The sequence below is a fragment of the Urocitellus parryii genome, unplaced genomic scaffold, assembly GCF_045843805.1.
Source record: "Urocitellus parryii isolate mUroPar1 unplaced genomic scaffold, mUroPar1.hap1 Scaffold_37, whole genome shotgun sequence".
In the NCBI taxonomy this organism is placed as follows: Eukaryota; Metazoa; Chordata; class Mammalia; order Rodentia; family Sciuridae; genus Urocitellus; species Urocitellus parryii.
Window position 1 is genome coordinate 4,264,911 of NW_027553327.1, and position 21,209 is coordinate 4,286,119.

Here is a 21,209-nt window from a genome sequence, read left to right on the forward strand (position 1 = left end):
AAAAGTGCTTGTTATTAGAAATATTAGATGTAACTGATACATGTAAAGAATTTAACACGATGTCATAACAGTTTTAAGAAAGGAATTCAATATTAGTCTCTCAAGAAATTGTGATTTGTTATACTTTTTTGAACCTTGATTCTAAGAAGGAAAATGTTTTGAGGAAAGAACACAGTCTGCAAAGGCCTAGAAGTAAGAAAGTGCCTTATGTAGGGAATTAAAAGAATTTCTGCATTCAGGAGCACAGAGGTTAGATCATACAGGGTCTTGAGCAGACTATTGAGGGGTTTTACCACAGGACATGAGGCAAAATATAGCCACAGTGTAAGATCTGTTTCTTAGCAAGTTCAATTTGGCTGAAATGTGAAAAATAGAATGATGAATTTGGCAGTGATTTGAAGGAGTGGTTAATTATATCAGGCTTGGAGACAGACACAGGTTTGAATCTTTCTTCAGTGTTTACTCTCTCTGTTCAGTACTGTTATTTATTACAAATATTTAACCTTTCTGATCCTTATCAGTCTCCAAGACATTTTAAGTTTCCAGTCTACTAAAAGGATAACTACAAATGTTTCTTCTCCATTTTAAATGCTAGCTGTCTGCTCTTTCATTTTTGAATACTTGCCAGGCATTGGGATCATTTAGAAATCAGATCTTAATATAGTAGGCAGGAGCTGGTCTCCTTATTTCCTCTCATCCCCTACAATCTCTCTACTAAACCAGGAGAGAGCCTGTTCTAAAAGGAAAACTAGATATGACTCTCTGGTCAGAACCTTCAGGGATTCCTGTCTCTCTCCTTGTCAAAGCCAATACCTTACAGTGGCCTCAGTGACCCCGTGATCCCTTCCCTTTGCATTCCCACTCCTGCATGGCCCTTCCTCCACACTGGTTTCTCTGCACCATTACCATCAGGACCTTTGTACTTTGTCATAATACTCTTCCTGCAATACCCACAAGGTTTGATCATTTGCTTCCTTCAGGACTTTGCTCAAATGTTTTCTTATCAGAGACGCCTTCCTTAACTGTAAAATCATGCTAATTTATGTGTGCATGAATACACACACACACACACACACACACACACAAACACACACTGTCCTTCTTAGGTTGATTCTGCCCTTCCCCCATTGTACCACTTTTTACCACCTGACATTTTATTTATGCCTTAGAAGACAAGAGACTTTTGTTTTATTCACTGGTGAATTCTTAGGTATAGAAGAGAGCCTAAGGAGTCATTCTAAAATTCATATTAAGCACATATAAATAACTGTGGAAAAAAATTGATGCATAAGGAACTTGGAACTAGATCTCCTATTTTTCTTGCAGACAAATTGAATGTTACCTTGTTTTAAGCAGGGATCCCACAAACCACCCAATCCCTGCAAGGCTAAACAAACAGACACACGTTGATCATGAACTCTTGCAATGCTTTTGTAAATGTGTTTCTTTCATTTGTTAGCCTTTTACCCTCTCTTGGACTTCTTCAATATGGGAGAAATATGAAAGAAGCCTATCTCCCAATAGAGATGACCTAAAGAGGGCTTGAGGCCATGGTGGGATCTCCAAGGGTCTTCCAGAATGTGCTGGCCACAGGGATACTCCTGGGACCTGGGAGTAGTTTTCAGTGCAAGCCATCAGCAGCAAACATAGGCAAACGTGGGTGGCTCTCAGCCAGCGTGGAGCTGAGAGCCTCTCACCCAGCTCCTCTTTTAATGTTTTCTAGGCCACAGGGCTATGTTCTGACTCAGGACTGCTTTCCTATCTGTGTGCTATGGATGTCATCACTGGCCTCCTTTGAAGCCTTCCAGATCTTCCTGTATTTCAGTATCCATTCTCTACCCCTTTTACCCCAGTCCTGATGCTCCAGGTCCTAGAAGCAGAGGTGATGTGAGGTCAGAACAGAGTTTTGCATGATCTGGTGGTTGAATTTAGGGCTGTGGTCGCTCTGTCCACTACTTTGCTTGCCATTCTCTGTGCTCCTCCATGACTCTGTTGCCATATCTCTAATTACCTACAGCCCTTCATCATATATACTTTGTGGTTACTCTTGCTATGCCAAATAATCTAATTTAGATGGAATCATTGCTCCTGCATATTTTAGTCACTTGAGCCCACTATAGAACCAATGTGTGTTTTGGAATGACCATGGAAAGTATGACATTGACACTGAGAAGGAACATTTTATGGCTGGTAATGCTGATTTCACAGCCTGCCAGGGTCTTACACACAACCAGGCCTGGACCTGGTTATCTCTTCTCTCTGTTGGGGACAGCCTGTAGATTGTAAAGCAGGCTATGTATACAAATATGAAGGGCTATTCTCAAAGTACTAGATGCCCAGTTGCTAATATATCAGGAGACCCTGGTTGCTGAAAATTAGGAGGAAATGTGCTCTCATCAAAACATGCTTTTAAAACCTGTACTTAATGTGTGGAAATATTGCATTACAGTGGAATTTTTTTTCCTCTTGAGAATAAATACCATTGAGCTTTGATTGCAGGCAAACCTAGAGATTTCTCTGTTTCCAAGTCAGTTTAGAGCAGTAGGGTGTGATTTCTTGAAATACAGTGTAAGATGTACTTCCAAATTTAAGATCATCACCACGCCTTGTTTTGGTAGTTGTTTTTCCGAGTCTGAATTTCAATGCACGGATATTAATAAAGTGATTTTCTCCATGAAAAATGTCCTTGAAGATAATGAACCAACCAAAATTTAAAAGAAAAAATCTGCTTTAGCAACAAGGAGGCAATTGTTTAATGCTTCAAAAGTTTTGTTTATCTTTCTTGTTGCCCATTAGTATGCATAAATGTGTGCTTAATTAGGCCAGGCTTAAAATTGAACTTTTCATTTCCAGGAAGTCAGTTGTGAGTCTTGCTCAGTGGATGGAATTACATGTAGAAAATTCACAAACAGAGAGACCAAATTGTAAATTTCACAAAGGATTGCTTAATCACTGACGGAGTCAGGTTAGTGATGATTCACCAGAGATGTTGTGATGGTCAAACATACACAAATTTTTGTTAAAGGTATTAATCATGCTTTGGATTTGGATCTAATAATGTGATTTTTTTTCTACCCTCCCTGTCCCGATCTTCTTTTTACCAACAGGTCAGAACAGTTGGACGTCTCCTTGTACAACATGCCTCAGTTAAGCCTCTCACCCATGTTTTCAATGGGATTTCATCTGTTAGCTCTGATGTCTTTCTTATTTTCCCACGTGGACCATATAACTGCTGAGACTGAAATGGAAGGAGGAGGAAACAATACCACTGAATGTACGGGCTCATATTTTTGCAAGAAAGGGGTGATTTTGCCTATTTGGGAGCCCCAAGACCCTTCCTTCAGAGACAAGATTGCTAGAGCTACTGTGTACTTCGTGGCCATGGTCTACATGTTTCTGGGAGTCTCTATCATTGCCTACCGGTTCATGTCCTCTATTGAAGTCATCACTTCCCAAGAAAAAGAAATAACCATAAAGAAACCCAATGGAGAGACCACCAAGACAACTGTGAGGATCTGAAATGAGACTGTATCCAACTTGACCTTGATGGCCCTGGGATCTTCTGCTCCTGAGATTCTGCTTTCAGTTATTGAAGTGTGTGTCCATAACTTCACTGCGGGAGACCTGGGGCCCAGCACCATTGTGGGAAGTGCTGCCTTCAACATGTTCATCATCATTGCACTTTGTGTTTATGTGGTCCCTGATGGAGAGACGAGGAAGATTAAGCATCTGCGCATGTTCTTCGTGACGGCAGCCTGGAGCATCTTCGCCTATACCTGGCTGTACATTATTCTGTCTGTCATCTCTCCTGGTGTTGTGGAGGTCTGGGAAGGTTTGCTTACTTTCTTCTTCTTTCCCATCTGTGTGGTGTTCGCCTGGGTAGCAGATAGGAGGCTGCTGTTTTACAAGTATGTCTACAAGCGGCATCGGGCTGGCAAGCAGAGGGGAATGATCATTGAACACGAGGCGGACAGGCCATCTTCCAAAACGGAAATCGAAATGGATGGGAAAGTAGTCAACTCTCACGTTGACAATTTCTTAGATGGAGCTTTGGTTCTGGAGGTTGATGAGAGGGACCAAGATGATGAAGAGGCTAGGCGAGAAATGGCGAGGATTCTGAAGGAACTGAAGCAGAAACATCCAGAGAAAGAAATAGAGCAGTTAATAGAATTAGCCAACTACCAAGTCCTAAGTCAGCAGCAAAAAAGTCGAGCATTTTACCGCATCCAAGCTACTCGCCTGATGACCGGAGCTGGCAACATTTTAAAGAGGCATGCAGCTGACCAAGAAAGGAAGGCTGTCAGCATGCATGAGGTCAACACGGAAGTGGCCGAAAAGGACCCGGTGAGGAAGGTCTTCTTCGAGCAAGGGACATATCAGTGTCTGGAGAACTGTGGTACTGTGGCCCTGACCATTATCCGCAGAGATGGGGATTTGACCAACACTGTGTTCATTAACTTCAGAACAGAGGACGGCATGGATAATGCTGGGTCTGATTATGAATTCACTGAAGGAACTGTGGTCTTCAAACCTGGCGAGACCCAGAAGGAAATCAGAGTTGGCATCATCGATGATGACATCTTTGAGGAGGATGAAAATTTCCTTGTGTACCTCAGCAATGTCAAAGTATCCTTTGAAGCTTCAGAAGATGGCATCCTGGAAGCCAATCATGTCTCCACTCTTGCTTGTCTCGGATCACCCTCCACGGCCACTGTAACCATTTTTGATGATGACCACGCAGGCATCTTTACTTTTGAGGAACCTGTGACTCATGTGAGTGAGAGCATTGGCATCATGGAGGTGAAGGTATTGAGAACATCTGGAGCTTGAGGAAATGTTATCATTCCCTATAAAACCATCGAAGGGACTGCCAGAGGTGGAGGGGAGGACTTTGAGGACACTTGTGGAGAGCTGGAATTCCAGAACGATGAAATTGTGTAAGTTCTTTTTATATGTTTATGTGTATGGTTGAGTGAGTGCATAACTGCAAGAGTGTGTGCATATTTTTAAACCAAATGGCATAAAAGGAACGGAATAGTTATTATGGAAGACACCTTTCAAAGTATCAGTCCTTGTTTGTGTGACACCTATCAATTGGTACTAGACACAGATCTTAATTTGACATTGAGATCTTTTTTTTCTTTTGTCTTTTTTACATATTCAAGTACACTGTAGGCCATGATAAAATGAAGCCTGTGACGTAAGTTAGCAGATCATTTAAGATGGGTTGAAAATTCTGTATTCTATTTTGGATCACACAGTATATATACAGAAAAGGAATATTTAACACATCACAAAAGGTTCCTATCTTCATTGCTGAGTACAAATTGGGAAAGCCCAAAAAAGAAACACCTCTAAAAAGAATTTCGTGGCTACTAGGACTGAGTGGAAATATTTCTGTGGTTTTCATCTGACATTGTGGTTTTATGACAATATAATGTTTCTGCTTGTATGCTAGTGTTTAATTATGACTTAATGACCAACCCTGCTTCTTCAGTGTTATGCTATCAGGAGAAGAGGATATATCTATTATTTATTTCCAGTATGGTTTTACTTTGTATGATTACATAAACCCTTTTACCCTGCTCATATAGTGATGAGGAGAGAAATACGACTCTGTCCAAGCATCCTAGTTGATGGGGAACAGGTCAGAGAAAGAAGTAGGGAGCAATTTACTCTCGCTATTGGCACTTTACAGTTGTAATACTGAGTGTTATGAAGTGATTCTTCCACTGAGAGCTGCCATTGAGAGAGACATTCCTCCTTCCTTGCCTTAGAGAGGGCTTTGCACTTAATTCACTAGAAGAAGCCAGGGAATTTGACTCAAGGACCAGTGTCCAAGAATGAGGGAGGGAATGAGGTAAAGAGAAAAGGAATAAGATAAATGAAGGAAGGAGGGATGAAGAAGAACTAGAAACTGTGTTATCACTGTATTATCTACAGTGTAACAAAGGATATTATGGTGAATGATTGTTTTTGAAGCATTTACAACTTAGGAATTTCAAGAAAGAGAAATAAATATATTAACTATAATTAGTTTTTAAAAATGGTTCTAGTGGTATATAATATGTTCGAATGGCAAGATACATGCTCTCCAAGTATGAAATTTCTCCTCTTGAATATGTAGGGGAAAAAAAAGATGGGGGGATGATCAGAGGGAACAGGTTTTCTTGAAAAAGCTTTCCAGGGTCCTTACATCTCTTTGCCATTATGTTAAAGGGATGTGAAGTTACTTAGTACAGTATCACAATGAAGTTCAGCAAAGCAGAGATTATAATATCCATCTTCTGATGTGTGTAGGTGGGCAACAGTGTTTGATGAATATCTACTTTATGTTGGTTCTTATGTTGATAATGTTCCACTTACTGTGATGGGTTTCACTGGAACACTTATGTTCCTGAAAGACAGGATATAGTAGCAAATTAGTGTCCTGAATATGCAAGAAAAAAAGGTTATTGAATGTGATTTTTCCCAGGTTAGTGCACTTAACCCTTATTCCTTTGCTAGGAATTATTTTGCATTATATTTTCTGATCATTTCAATTATTGAGCCTTCCCGTAGTAGAGAGCACTTGGAATCTATGTGAAAGTGTAATGTACTCACAAGGGTAGCCCTTAAATATAACTAAAGTGGTGCTTTGTTTTCCTCATTTGTTTGACTTAGGATGTTTTCTCATGAAAATTTTATGTTGCTTTCTCACAAGAATAATGGCTCTCTACTTATTTAGTTGAGAGTCAAGCTTTCCCTATCTACTTTGCTATCCAAGATTTGTATCAAACCATAAATAAATAATCTTATTTTAGGTGGCATATGTAGAAGAAGAAGGTTTTATAAAAAGATTGACAGTGATTCAATGGAATAATTTATTTTGCCAAACTCCCATTAAAAACACTCACCCTATTGAATTAAATTGATTAAAGAAGGAATATTGCCAAACTCCGTCTTTTTTTTAAGAGAATCTTTTTTTTATTGGTTGTTCAAAACCTTACAAAGCTCTTGACATATCATATTTCAAACATTAGTTTCAAGTGAGTTATGAACTCCCATTTTTACTCCAAATACAGATTGCAGAATCACATCGGTTACACATTCACCTTTTTACATAATGCCATACTAGTAACTGTTGTATTCTGCTACCTTTCCTATCCTCTACTATCCCCCTCCCCCACCCCATCTTCTCTTTCTATCCCATCTACTGTAATTCATTTCTCTCCTTGTTTTTTCTTCCAATTCCCCTCACAACCTCTTTTATGTAGTTTTTTATAACAATGAGGGTCTCTTTCCATTTCCATGCAATTTCCCTTTTCTCTCTCTTTCCCTCCCATCTCGTGTGTCTGTTTAATATCAATCTTTTCTTCCTGCTCTTCCTCCCTGCTCTATTCTTAGTTGCTCTCATTATATCAAAGAAGACATTTGGTATTTGTTTTTTAGGGATTGGCTGCCAAACTCTCGTTTTTTTTAATGGATTATTTTTCCTTTGGTGATCATGTCCAATGCCAGGTCCGTATAGTCAGATTCAAGCACAAAGGAGTTTTTCATTCTGCAATGAAGTTGCCTCTGTAGACTCAACCCCCAACTTATCTTCAAGAAAGATTTGATATCTCCTCCATAGCACAGTTCATCTTAGAGGTAGTTTTCTTCAAAACCTATCATACATAGATAAGGGCTCTTGACACAGCTGAGCTTTATTAAATACAATGAAAAATCTTCTTGTTTGATTATTTAATGCTGTACATTAAAGTCAGGATTGGTGATTCTTTTCAGGGTGCTATAAAGAGATTTGTACAAAAGCATTGGATTTAAAGGTTATCTAATTTTAAGAGTCTATAAATCAAGGTAGACACAGTCCAATCTGATCAGGGATCAAGACTAAGTGGCAGCCCAGCTTTATTGATTCTTTGACTACAAAAACAAAAGAAATTCTCATTTTTTAAAATTCTTTTCAACATGTATTCATTTTTCTAACAAAAAATTAAATCCAAAATAACTTTTTAAGTTACATGGAACCACAATCTTTGTAAATGTAGGACAAAACTAAAATATTAACTGTTAGTCTAAGTTAGATTACGTTGGTGTCCCAGCATCTAATAACTTTTGTCAAAAGTGCATCAACATTTTAGTTTGTAGGTAAAAGTGTTAAGGATTCCTAAACATTTATCTTTTTTTAGGGTAGAATAGATCATTTAATTTTATAAGGATGTCTGTATCTACTTATTCATATTCTTATATAAATTCTTTGAATTACTTCAAATTGACCTTTTTAAGATGAAAATGTGTATTTCAGAAAAAAAGCACTGATAAAACAGATTCTCAGTAAAATAAAATTTTAAAATTATAATGCAAAACCCCACTTAATAGATAAAAATTAACAACTATCATATGCTTTTGTGAAAGCACAATCAATGAAAAATCCTAAATCCATGACAACTAATTTTAACTTCTCAACATCATTCAATTAGGGAATTCAACAAGGAATTCTGTATAATGTTAACAGCTAATAAAAAACAAATCAAGAATATGTTAATTTGATTTGTGGTTTGGTAGGTGATATCTACAAATTTGAAATGCTACTAATGATTGTTCTTTAATGATACTATTTCAGTAGTACTAATTATTACAAAATATTGCTTGGTCTTCCAAAGTCTAATATTAACTGTTCTGGAAAATGTTAAGGTTAATTCATTAATGTAGCTACAACTCAAATTTAATTGCTTAGTTATAGCTCAATAATGATATCATTTCAGAAGATAATTGAAAAAAATGAGGATTTACTGTGATATATTTAAAACAGAGTTGAGAAAACTATGTAAGTTGGAAAATTTACATATTGCTTAGCAAATCAGTTTACTACAGGCTTTCTAGTCATAGAAAAATGTATTAACCAATGTGTCAGCCCAGTATTAATTTTAACAACTGTTATTTTCAGGTGTGGTTGTAACTTCATTAACTCTAAGAGATGTAATATGCAAGGCATCTATCTCAACAAATACAGCTTTCTTACATTGAATATTTATATACTGTTTTTGAACAAAGGATTAAAAAATAAATAAAATTTTAGTGTAAGTCCTATCAAATTATTATTATATTATTATCATTATTATTATTACATTCCATAGGAAACAAATACTGGTTTTGGCAGTTTATATACCGGTGTTCATGTCTTGCCGTACAGCATTCTATGGAATAAATACTTAGCTATGTGATATGGCATGTAGCTTTATAATATGGTACAATAAGACCACCAGATACATAAAAAAATAAAGTAAAACTTGAAGTGATTAGAACAGAAGAACAATTGTGCATTGGGAAAAATCAGGAATAATGAAAAATTAGTACGTAGTGCCTTGAATCTGGCATATTAATATGAAATAATGAAATAATAAAAATAATGAAAAATTAGTACGTAGTGCCTTGAATCTGGCATATTCAGGATTTATTTTAAATTAGAAGAATTTCATTTAGACTATTACATTTAGACTTTTAAATTAAAGGCATATGATATTTTATACTGGCATAGAACTTTCCTAGGTAATGTGCTAATGTAGAAAATTTGGTTGCAATAATTTTAGCATTTCAATGGATTTCTGCTTTAGTGGATTATATTTTCAGACCAGAATATTTATCTCTTTTGAGCCAAACCACATGTAGTATCATCTGAAAACCTAAATTATAACTGCAAGATGTTTTTGTAAATGCATATGTTTTCTGAATGCATTAGTCGTCTTCCAAACAAAAGGAATCTATGTTTACCTGAGAGTGGAAAAATTAAATTGAAAATATTGGTGGACATGTGAACAGAACATCATAATTGTTTAGGAAGACAGCCTCTCCCACAATAAAAGCTACTGTATTTTTATAAGACTGGGATTAGCTCAGCATGCAGAAAGAAGTGGCTACTAAGCTTCTTAATAATGCCTCACAGTGCATCTCTTATCACCTCAACAGAATATCCCCTGGGCTTCCCAAAGAATACAGTCATCCTGTGAGTTCACTGTTCTTCCATTTTAAAGAGACCTTAGCATGACTACTTCTCTGTGTCTGCTTGAACCCTTCTTCTACTGTCTGTTTTGACATTTCTACTTCATTTCATGAGGACCATCACTTCTTCCAAGCTTCTGGATATCTACCCCAGCAACATAAAATAAATCATACCCTGGGGCTGGTCATAGTGTCACATACCAATGATCCTAGTTACTCAGGATGCTAAGGCAAGTTTGAGGCCAGCCTCCTCAACTAACTGAGACACTATCTCAATAATTAAAAAAAAGATAAAAATAAAAAAGGATTTAGCTCAGTAGTAAAGTGTCCCTGAACGTTGAAGAAAGAGAGAGAGTGCACCCTTTCCAGGGATTAAATGCTGTATTATGAGAGAATGCCCCCATAATGACAGTTCTTTATTATCCAGCTTTATATTCTGACCCATCAACCCAGAACTCTCAGGAGCCACTCTTGAACATACCCTCCACTGATACAGATGATCGAGGTCCTTTAACAGTCCCAATAATTCCCCAGTTGGGTCTTGCTGAGATAGATCCCTGGTAATTGCTCCAGCAACCAGGAGAAAAGTTGGGAAAAGTCCTGAGAAAAACAGCATAGTTTTATAAAACATTTATTTTATTTGAGGCTTCTCCATATCTTTGAGTAAAGGGATTGAGGGATCCTATCGTCCAATAAAGGGGAAGACCCAGAAGTTTCAAGAAAATCTGTCAGTTCAAGGTTCTCATCATAAACCCTGGGGTATACTCTTCCTCTCAGGCCCTGACTTTGATTCAGTTTTTTAAAAGCTATACACTATAGAATGCATTCAAACACTATCAGAACTAATTATCATACTTACTGTCAGAAGATCAGCCAGCCGGCAGCTCAGTCTACATAGCTCCATGTGCAAAATTAACTTCTTCATTTGTTACACAGCCGTTGAGGTCTCCTGTTTCAGAGCTGGGTGGCTAACACCCCTACCCTTACAATTACCCAAGCTCAAGGCTCACATTTTTCTTCTGACTCCTCTTTCTCAATCACTAAACTCTCAGTGTTGCACTTCTATTTGTAATTCCTCACAGCTTCTTTGGCAATTTCTCATTGTCATTGTCACTTCTGTCACTCCAAGTTATGTTCTCTGTTATTGATTATAATCTCCTTAACTGGTCTTGCTACCCTCTATGCAAGTGTCATATCCATCTCGCGTGTGACTGTCAGATTAGTCTTTCTACCACCTATGTCATAAGATGAGATCTTTCAAAACCCGCCAAGTATAATAAGTCAAGACTCACCCTTTAGAAAGTGACTTGATTCCCTTTATGACCTGATTCTAGCCTAGTTTTATGTTAAAATTTTTCTTATTTACAATGTCTTCTCTTTGTATATCTCTCTTTCTAAATTGTGTGATCTGACACCCCATGTTCCCTTCATCTTTTCCTGCTACTATTTCTCTACTTGCTCTGCTAGTACTCATGTGCAAAATCCACTCCACTCATCCTCCAGGACACAGCCACTGAGGGTTACTACTGTGTGTTAAATGGCCAGACTCTAGAGCTGAACTGCAAACTATTTACTGGCAAGTTATTTAACTTCTCTATGCCGTGGTTTTTCTTAATGGTCAAATAGGAGGAGGGAAAGGGAGAGAATGATAGAAGCTATCTCACAGAGTTTTGCAAGAATCAATTTAGGCTTATGACAACACAAGCTTGGAATATGGTTAGCAATTAATGGAGATTGGCTATTCCTACTAACTATCCCTTTCTTCTTACAGTTTTCCCTGATGCTTCTAGGAGGAAATAGCCTCTTCCTTCTCTTATATTGTATAATAAAATCCTTTCTATCCCTTTCTATCACTTCCTGCCATAGAATATTTATGTTGATAGACAGCCTATTTCTCCATAGTGTGTGTGTATATATATTTCAGTTCATCATTGTATATCCCAACTCCATAATTTAATGTATTCACCATTACATTGAGTGAATGGATTTTTGGTTGTCAGATTAAATTTAACCAGGGTAAGATCGATCTCTCTCTGTCTCTCCCTCCCTCCCTCCCTCCCTCCCTCCCTCTCCCTCTCCACCATCACTACAAGGAGAAAGTATTAGCAAACTACAATAACTATCTGCATGCCCCATCCCTGCCTATATCCTCTTTTGCAATCTTGTTTCTCACCAAAACTTAGGCTAATTATTTTAAAAAATAGCAGTGAGAGTGAACCAATAAAATGTGGTCATCACCTTTCCTCTGCTCCCCATCCCTGTAAACACTATGGCAAACAAAACAAATATAAATGTCATGTGCATTTCTTAATAAATAAGTAATAAACAAAGGGTCCAGACATCACGGGTTATCTCCCTCCATCTCTCCATCTAGTCACCAGCCCATCTAACTTTACCTCTCCAGCTCTCCTGCTTCAACTTTAAACTGCAGCTAGACCCTCCCTATGCCCCAAGTCAGGGCTATTCTTGTTTTCAATCCTTTTTTACTTTCTTCACTAAAAGCCCTCACAACATTTTAGATCCAACTCAATTCTCTTTTGCTCCTGAAAAGTTTCCAAACTGGTCTTGAAAGAACATTCTTTTCTTCTTGTTCCATTACATGCAGTTGCTCAGCATTTAAGAACCCACAGCCTCTTCTTACCACCTGTTTTATGCTTATAATTAGCATAAAACCTACTCTTGAGCTCTCTGGAGGGAAGGGATAAAGCTTGTATGCACATCTAAATATACAGCACCTAGTGTCACCCCAAGCCCTTGAAAATGAGCAATTAATCCACTTTAAGTAGCTTATTATTTTCTTGCTCAGAAGATGGCTCAACAGGCTCATGGAGGTTGAAGTCAGTTTAGACCAACTAAGTTGAATCACAGGTGGGAGGCCATGAATTTTTCCTGTCTCAATGATGGCTTTCTGAAATTGATAGAAGGAGTGGGTCCTTCCTAAGGACACACACCCACACCCCCTTGCTCCTGCTATCCAGATGACCATATCAGACACTTGACAGCCACATGAGAGGAGTCATGGTGAGTGGTCCTTGCTAGATCAGAATGTGGGGAAAATGGAGCATCAGAAAACAACTGATAGGTGTGGGGATTGGATACCTTCTTCATAGGAGAGCGAGTTCTCACCACTGATATAGCATCTGCAATAACGTTAGCAATATCTACAAAAATGTAAAGTATGGATAGTCTTTTATCCTTTATTTTATGTGTCCATCTCTGTTGTGAGATATATTCATACGAGTACAGAGGAAGCACCTGTCAATGTATTTATTACACCCCCTTTTACAAGAGTCAAAATTAGAAATTAACTAAAATTCATCAATAAAGTCAATGTGAAATAAAGTAATATCCATGTGATAGAGTACAATGAGCTTTTTTTTTAAATGAGACCGAGTTTTATAAAAACATAGAGGAACCTCAAAGACAAATTAAATAGAAACCAAACAACTTTCAGAGAAATACATATGTTATGGCATAATTAATTTAAAAATACAAATCCAGCTCCCTTACATGTTCTCTGTATACATTTTCATAAATGTAATATACAAAAATGTCTCTAGAAGAAATACACCTGTGGCTATGTCTAGAAAGAGTTATAGAAGGAGATGAGCTATGGAGAACTTTAGTTTTACCAGTTGACTTTTCATTTCTTGGAGGGAAATTCTCATGTTATCAGTGTGGATTAAAATTAAGTTATAAGAAATAACTTGAGCTGATACATGAGACTGGAGAGTGGGGACAGATGAAGTGATTTATGCCTGTGGCTTTCTGAGTCATACTCACCCTTCTTGATGGAGTCCATGACCAAAGTGCAGGGAGGTGGGGGTTAGGGGTAATAAAACCTAGTGGATCCAAGGTAATTTGTGACCCTTTCTCTGGGGAAAGACTCATGTTTTCCTGATTCAGGCTCAGCACCTGGAATAGAAGTGGGATCGTAGTGAGAGAGGAGAGGTGTTGGTCAGAATAGAAGACATCCCTATCAACCCCAGCCAGCTCCATATCACGTTGGAGGCAGTGGCCAAGGTCAAGACCAGAGGTCAGTGGCTCTGGAACGCAATGCACACAGAATCCCTTGGAGTTTTTATTGAAGCTTCAAGATCCTGGGCTCCACCTGTAGAGCCAGTTCTGGCAACAAAGACTAAAGGGTTCCTGACCTGGGAATTGTGTCTGTTGCTCTAAGAGCTCCTGAGACAAAGTGAGGGTGGCCATCTGTCCTCTGTGGTCTCTGCCCTTTACATTCACTCAGGAGGAGCCTTGCAGTGTGTCCCCTTCTACCTACTGATCCCTTCCCCACTCCCAGCTTTCCCATCTCTAAATATTCAAACAGCCATGAGAAAAACGCAGAGTGCTGGGGAGGAACTGAAGAGGTAGAAAGCGCAGGGAGAAAATGGTGTGGAGAAGGTGGCAGGGGAGAGGGATGGGGGGCATGGGTCTTTGGAAAAAAACCAGTTGATCTGGATCATTGGTTTGAAATGAGGAATTCGGATAAAAGGTGGCTATAGTCCAAGCTGTTGGATGAAAGTTGTTGAGTTAAATAGAAGAAACCTAACCCATTCCAAGGTTTTAGGCAGAAACTTGTGTTGCAAATTCAATAGTCCAGTTCCTGTCCACAAGAGGAACTGGTCTGGTCCTGAGGCAAATGAACAAAGAAGCAATGGAAGGAAGAGTGACTAAAATTCATTGAGCACTTACTGTATGCCAGACAGTGTTCTGAGCACTTACTCACTTCATTATCACAATAATTCCTGAGGCAGATATGAATTTTTTTCAATCCCTATTTTACAGGTCAATAAAGCAAAAAAACAGAGAAGTGGGTTATTCTCCCAAAATCTCATAGCTGAGGCAGGATTGAAACCCAGGCAGACTGAGCCAGAGCTCATGACCTATGCTTGATTAATAGGTCAAATCCAGGAGCTATTAACAGAGGTCAATACAAGGAACAGATAAAACGGGTGCAAAAGAAAAAACACAGAGAGGGGGCGACAGAATAGATGGCATCTCAATTGTGTTTTGAAGAATGAAGAGAAGCTTTATAGGAAGAAAAGGAAGATGCTGGGTGCTTAATGGCAAATTAGACAACCCACAGAGAGTGTGTTGAAGAAGCTATGGAAGACCCATAGAAGGGGCAGGAGTGACACATGGCCTTTGAAAGAGAGCAGGAGCTGAGGGCTGGGAAAGGGGCAGGGTGGAACCACCAGGGGCAGAGGTGGTGGGTGGGATGTCTCTGCTCTTAATAAGTGTCTGGGATTTGGGCTTATACAATGGAATCCTGACATAGATTTCAAGTAGAGAATTGAATAATCAAATTTTCCTTTAAAATGTATTATTTGCTTGATAAATTAGAGAAATGAATAGTTGAGAAAAACACTCAAGACAAGGAGGGTATTTCGTAGCCTGTGTTCCGAGTATGTGTCTTTGTGGGCTAGGGCAAGCAGATCTCTAGTGAATTTGGGGACCAAAATAACATGCTGACTTCATGTTCTCGTTTTTCGTGAATTAAACAGTTTTATGTCTTAAATGTTTCCTTCACATAGTCATTGTAGAAACAGCTTGTGTGGTGACCTGCAGTCACAATATGATCCCTCCCCTAGGGCATGCTGCTGTGAATGGAGACCCTGAGCTTCAGTGTTATAAAATAAGTACCTTTTGCATTTGTCTAATTGGGGTTTTATAAATAGCAAAGAGATTTCACATGCATGATCTCATCTGCAGAAATTTCAAAATAATAATCCTATGCTGCTTGACAATGGAGGAACATTCTGAGAATTTCACTCTGAGGTGTTTTCTTCATTGTGCAAACATCCCAGAGTGTGCTTACATCAACCTAAATGGTATAGATGCACCACCTGACGTGACCTCTGAGGCTATCAAGAGACAAGATCGACCTGACCTGTATGAAGCTGCTGCCAGTGAACCATGGCACACCATTTCACAGTAAAATTGTTTTTTATGAAATCACTGAAATAATTATAGATACATAGTATTGTAAATATGCAAACTGGTAATAGAGTTGCTTATTGTCATTATTATTGTATTATTGTACATAACATGTGCTTTGCTTTTATATGACTGGCAGTGCTGTAGGTTTGTTCACACAAGGGTCACTACAGACACATGAGGAGTGCATTATGTTAAGACATTGTGATGGCATCAGGAATGTCTCAGATCCATTGTAGTCTGATGGGACCACCACTGTGCCCACGATCTAGTCCACTGTTAACTGAAACATTGTTATGGGCACAGGATTATATATAAACTCAATCATCAGAGAGGGCTCATGGAAGGCTTACTAGTCTCATGTTTAGTGATACTTAATACCCCTGTGGAAGCAGGTAACAAAGGGTGCTATGCAATATCATATCAGTCTTTGTGTCTTGAACTCTTACACTCAATTCATTCCAATAGAGATGGATCTAGAAAATGGAAATCTTATCCAAATGGGGCAAGGAGATCACCCACACTGGAGGTTCAGGAAGGGCACTGCAGGATCCCTCCCCCATGGCTGCTGTGCACGGGGGACACTGAGCTTCAGAGTTGTAAAATAAGTACCTTTTGCATTTGCCTAATCAGAGTTTTATAAATGGCAAAGAGATCTCACATGCATGATCTCATCTGAGTTGGGTGGAAGCTGCTGTTTGCGCTTCTATCATTGGGACCAAAATACCTCATGACTTCACTTTGCAGCAGGCAGAAGGGTGTGAGGAGCAAGCTGCACAGGTGACTGGGATGGTGGGGAGCAGACCCTAAAAGTTCCTCTATTCTGAGGGGGGAGGGGCAGCTACCTCTGGAGAGTGAGCAGGAAGATGAGTGAAGCCCTGAGACAGTTGGATGGAAAGTCAAACTTGCTCTGCTCCTTTGGTGTGTCTCCTTAAGCCATATACAACTCCGATGGGAGGGGAGGGGAAGGCCCTGTGGATCTTGAAGCTCCTTTGGGGAAAATGCTGATTCTGCCTCCATGAGCATTTCTGATGCTTAACAATTTACAGTATTTTATTTTCTGCAGCCAGACCTGTTTTTGCCTGCGGTTATCATTCTACTTTGATTTCCTCTTCAAGATAAAATCCTTTAGGAAACAGAAGCTGAATTATTATGTTCTCTCAAACCCCTTTTCTGGGTAGACATTCATATCTACTTCATTGAAGCATTTGTGATACGACTAGGAGCTAGAGAGGAAGGCCAAGGTCAAAAAGGAAGACTAGAATCTGAGGCCTTTGAAGGCTGGGATCTTATGTGCTCACCTTGGAATTTCTAGCACAGTCTGGTACCAGCACATTTGTGTTTAATGACTCTGTGTTACATAGAAAATGAATGAAAGTCAACCGGGGGTAAGAAAATAGAGTTATATACCTAAGCTCATAATGCTTTTCTTTCCACAAGTTACCACTTTCTGGGCATTGTTTCTTGCATCACCTCTCATCTGGAGTCTCCAAATGCAATCCACATAATGGAGGAGAACAGCAGCCACAGTGTAATACAGTCCCACCTCTGAACACCCAGGCCAAGAGGAGGAACCTACACATTTGCACCATTGCACAGGCACTTCGGACTTTAAGAGAGGAACATCGATCTCAGGCTTGCCTCATGCATTCCTGGTATAGAGGACAGGCTACTGTCAAGAGGGACCTTCAATTCTTCACCAAGGAGAGGTAAGGAGACCAGTTTGTAACCTACCCAACCTACAGATTAGGTCACAGCTCTCCCAATCTAGTCATTTCACCTGTAGTAATACAGGAGCTTTGGGAGGACACCTCATATTCCAACCATAATGATTACCCTGAGTGATGTCACTGTGTGTCTTTTGTGTCCTGAAATTTCAGGACTCAAGGCTCTTAGGATCATGTGACCTCAAGAGGAAACTGTTGGTGAATCCACTGTGCATGGTTTGGGAAGCTGCCTTATTCCACAGGGTCACTTTTGGTTCCCATGTCAAGTTTAATTATGATTTCTCACACATAATTGCTGCTATTTATCTGGAACATTGCTGGCTCCTTCTCCACATTACCTGTTGCCTCTGAGGACAATCAGATTTATTAGATTAGGAACAATGATCATCAAGGACCATTTACCACAGGCAAAATGTGAGGCAGCAGCAGGATTTAAAGAGATTTAACAGGCTCTTTTTCATTTCCATTCTGTATTTTATTGAGTATTTCAGTGGGAATTTATGTGGTGTGGATGTGGGATGGGATGGGGGAGGGCATTATGAGGAGTGGTGACGGATGGAAGGAAATAACTGACTGGCTTTGCTTAAGATTCATATGCTTCTGAGAACTCCACCCTAGAGAAGATAATAGCCATCTGTTCTTCAAGTCCACTGGGGAACGAGCGAGGGGATGTCGGTTAATAACATGGCAGAGGAGATCAAGGCACACAATGAATTTCACAACTGACAAGTTCCTAGGACACTGGAACCATTGACCAAGTGCTCTGTGAGTCGGGTGACATGCCCTTCTCTGGAGGCCATCAGACACATCTGTCCGAGGGAATATAAATGTGGTGCTACTCGGAGGGAGAAGAATGGACAAATTGATGGTTGGATTCCTGCATTCCAGTCTGGTAATATTTATTTTAAACCTCATTCCTGTCTGGAGGAGAGGGTTGAGAAGATATCCCACCCTGATTTTGAAGCAGTCTTTCTCTTTTCACTTAATTCTCATGGGAAGGAAAGAAGACAGGAAAAGCTTCTCGGGGAAGAAAGTGTCATTTCTTTACAGAAAAGGACATGTGGCTCATAATTCAGTTATTCATATAAACTCCGTGGATTTAAACATGTAAACATTTACATTGGAAAGGAACAGCAGCCGTGGTTTTTATCCCCCTCTCATAAAATGTATGTGACATGGGGAGTTTTGATTTTTCTCTTGACACATTTTAATGGTAACCTAAGAAAATGGGTTGAAGGACTGGAAGGACTTGAAAGGATCTTGAACATCATCTGGTGGATGAAGATGAGTCACTAAGAGGAGGAATGAGCTGAGGGTCACCAGAGTCGGGCAGGAGAGGAGGAAACAGTATTGAAGCAGAACAGGAAGACTTGTGAAGTCTTGAACTCCTATGAAGAGAGGGCAAAATGCTGCCCTTAAGTTATAAAACAGAATGGTTCCAGTGATGGGCAGCGGCCTGCCAAAACTGGGAACCCAGGTTTCCCATTCAGGATGCAAGAGAAATGGAGAAGGAGAAATAGAAGCAATTAAATTATGTACCTCTTAAACTCGATAAGCATCGCCTCAGCCCATACATGCCCAGGTAGCTCTGTTTCTTTGGAAATGCTCATGTTTACAAACTTGTAGGTATTTAAATAGTTCAGTTGCATTGTCTACACATTGACTCCAAAACTGGAGATTAAAGGAACTGTGCTGGATTTATTGGGTAGAGCACACTGGCCTCCAAAGGAGAAACTTTTCAAAGGATTCTCTGTACTCTTTCACCTTCTCTCTCTCTCCCTTTCTCTTCTTCCCTTTCTTTATGTCTCTCTCTCTCTCCCCCTCCATCCCTCTCTCTCTTTCTCCCGCCCGCCCTCCCTTCCTCTCTTCCTTCCTTCCTTCCTTCCTTCCTTCCTTCCTTCCTTCCTTCCTTCCTTCCTTCCTTCCCTTCTTTCTTTCTGCCAAAAGTCTACAACTAAACCTATTAAGTGCCTTGAAAGACATAATTCTACTCTAATAACTAGTTTCTGCCATGGAACTGGTGGCCACATGTCCAACACCAATCTGTTCCTGTAAATAATTAAAACAAAATTACTTCAACCTAAAGAACTTCTTGTTTTCCAGGTATATTTAAAGGGCTTTCACCTTGATGTTGACTGTTTTTTTCTGATTTGTCTAATGATAATAACTATCCCTCTGCCCAAGGAAGAACACGGACCCATTTCTGGGTGCCAGGAGTCACACAGGCAGCCTGCACTCACAGGCAAATGCTCTACCGCTCTTTTGGTGACAGGATGGCTGAAGGATGCAGAGATCTAGCCTCCAGGCCAGGCTCAATCGTCAACCCCCTGGATGACTCAGATCTACAGTTTACCCGAGTCAGCACCTCTTTGCCTACTCATTAACAAACATCTCAAAGCATTTTGAATAAAATCCTAGCTAATGATTAAACACCTTCTATCAGAGAACTCTTCAGGGGTCATTCGAGTGTTGGTTTCTAAGACTTCAGGTGATTTCATACTCAGATGGCAAAGCAAAACCTGAGGTTGTGTAGGATAAGGGTCAGGGCACAGGCTTTGGAATCAGATCTTCCTTTTGTCACTTACCTGCTGTCCCTCTGTATCCCTCCCTAGCTGTGTCGTACAACTTCTCAGTGCATTTCCTCAAATGTAAATTGTAATAGTGATTCCTTCTTAGTCCAAGTACTAGCAGCTAAGAGAAAGAAGGTGTGGCATGGACTCCCAGTCTGGCAGAGGTGATGGGGAGAAGAAGCTGTGCTACAGGTGTCACATAGACCCATGCTATGCCATCTTCCTGTAGCCTGTGACTCTATCATCATTGGCCTAGTGCATTACCAGACTCTTCATGGGTCTCCATACACCATGTTTTCTTACCCCAATCCACCTGCACGCTGCTGTCAGATGTTGCTTGTGGCTTTGACCCAGAATGCCATGATCACAAACCTTTCCCTGTCTTCTTGTCCCTCTTCCCTATTCAGAGTCAGCTCCAGAGTGTCTCTGCCCTGGCCCTGCTCCAGGATCCTTCCTGCTTTCTGCACATGCTCTGTGAATCTCTGCTTCCATGTTCCTCTAACTCTTACAAAATGCTTCCTTCTCCCTTTTGCCAATCCAAAAATCCACTCTAGATCTCAAGGCTCTGGGCAAATCATGTGTTGTTCCAAGAATTTGCCCACCAGTTACTACATGCCATGCCTATATCTTGTATCTTTTAATCACTTCTCCACCTGAAGTTACCTATACAGTTTAGCCTGTAGCTAGTCTCTAATTGTATCACATAATAACAGTAATAATTGGAACTACTACCATCATTTATTCATCTCCTATTATGTTCTAGACAGATATGTTTTTATTTAAGTGCTCATATTAAATTTGCAAGGTAGGAATTATTATCCTCATTGAAGTTAGTGTCTCAAATAATATTGTCAGTAAATATTATTTGAGGCAGGATTCAGTTCCCATGTGCCTGAGTGGGCTATGTTGTCTTTTCCCTGTTGGTAAACAAGGTAAACTTCCAGAGATTTAGCATAGGATGTGCATTCAGTAGATACTCAGTAGATCCTGGATGACT

The 21,209-nt window shown here is 39.7% G+C and overlaps 1 pseudogene; it reads left to right on the forward strand.

Moving 5' to 3' along the window:
- The first annotated feature begins 3,138 nt into the window (after window positions 1–3,138).
- Window positions 3,139–4,941, forward strand: LOC144252112 (sodium/calcium exchanger 1 pseudogene; annotated as a pseudogene).
- The last annotated feature ends 16,268 nt before the right edge of the window (window positions 4,942–21,209 follow it).